General features: G+C 37.1%; 1 protein-coding gene across 1 annotated transcript in view; it reads right to left on the bottom strand.

Annotated features, from left to right (window-relative positions):
- The window catches only part of LOC107594200 (transformation/transcription domain-associated protein-like), an 89,731-nt gene that overhangs the window by 87,446 nt on the left and 583 nt on the right, over nucleotides 1-1,702 (bottom strand). The window lies entirely within an intron of this gene.

The following is a 1,702-nucleotide window of genomic DNA, read 5'->3' as shown; positions in this document are numbered from 1 at the left end:
TGCTCATATTAAAACCTAAATGAAGCCCTCTATCACAAAGCTGCCTTTAACACAGAGCCTTTGCGTTTCACGAAAAGGATTTACATGTGTTTGTAACAGTATCGCGTAAGCTGGCAGCAGACCAGGCCATTCACAGAAGAGCCTACTGTCGCTAACTGACTAGCCGGCTGCTAACACACACCATGTCATTATTCACATGCAGAACTCAAGAGTTGCACTTTTTACCTCAATTAGTGCACATGTCTAAGGCTGTTGTCTTTCACACAAAAAAAGCTAACAAGGAACTTCTGCACTCATTATGCATATAAATTACAAAATCACTCGCAAAAATACAGCATCAACTTACCAGCAAGGGGACCGGAAGGAGTTGTAAATGAACTTCCGCTACACCGAATGAAATTGAGTGGAAAGGGCTGAAATCAGTCCGCCGTTGTGTTGTTTGCTAATTGTATAAATAGTTATACCTTGTAAACTGTAACCTGCTGATTTTATGCTTTTATACTAGTCTTTCTCCAGTGAAATTGGGTGCCCGTGCTGTGTCCTAAGCAGTGATTTTCACATTTAGACAGCAATATAGTTCCACGCGGACGGATACCAAGAGAGCGCAGGCGTGCGAAGACCATCGAAAACGATGGTCTTTACAGTTTTCATTTAAGCTGGTATATAAAGCGTTTAATGTAACTTTATTGCACCCCAGTATACAACATAGTATTTTAATAATCGATTTAGCGCGATTTATAAATACTACATTTGTTTATATTTTCCCCCAACGTTTGTGTTGGATCAGGTTTACAAATAGGCCTAACACTAATGTATAAACGACACAAATATGCTTCATAGATCAGCTGCATTGATGTGCGCTTTTTACTGGATCCATAATGATTGTGATAATAATAAGGATGCTGAGTAAATAGCCTAATTCAAATGACAAATAACATGCAAGTACATATGTGACCACTTGGGGGAAGTGACCACTTTTATTAGAAGTAGGTGACAGAAAAGCTGGATTCTCATCGAAATTTATTGTGTAACTTAGGCCTATTAATCACAAAAGGACAACATATAAAACATAAGAATTTCGTGGAAGAGACAACGAAATATCAAACAAATTTTCCATGAAAAGTGTACTATCATACTTTCATTTTGATAAATGGCACTTGGTTTAATATTTTCTCATGTAATGTAGGCTAATGATGACAGTCAGATATGTTACTAGCCTATCTATAAATTACATGACAATGAAAGCGGTATACAGCATGTTGAGACTAATTATTTGATGTAATGAATGTCAACTTTTGTATTATTATTTTTTTAAGTTTTGTGTCATTTTGAAATATCTGTCTATTTCCATTTATACTCATTTAAATACAATCCCAGCAGTGGTATCAGATGTAATCCTGGTAGAGCTTCAACAGCCCAGATGGTGAAAGGTTACATTATCATTTCAGTAGGCCCTCTGCTGGGCTGGGAGCATAAAGGGAGGAACAGATTCCTGTCTCCCTCTGAACATGTGAACTGATTCATGTGATAGTTTTACATCAACTGAAAAAAGAAAAGTTGCAATGTAATGCAATAAAGTAATGAAAATGAACCCTTTTTACATTTCCGAGGTTCTCAGGGTTGGTCAGAAAAAATAAATATGTCAGATTTGTTGTCACTCCCTCAGCCGTTGTATAAGAAACACTCACACACCAGCGTTAAC

The sequence above is a fragment of the Sinocyclocheilus grahami genome, unplaced genomic scaffold, assembly GCF_001515645.1.
Source record: "Sinocyclocheilus grahami isolate Dianchi unplaced genomic scaffold, SAMN03320097.WGS_v1.1 scaffold180.1, whole genome shotgun sequence".
NCBI classification, from domain to species: Eukaryota; Metazoa; Chordata; class Actinopteri; order Cypriniformes; family Cyprinidae; genus Sinocyclocheilus; species Sinocyclocheilus grahami.
The sequence above is the reverse complement of the archived record's forward strand: the minus strand, read 5'-3'. Positions and strand labels throughout refer to the sequence as shown.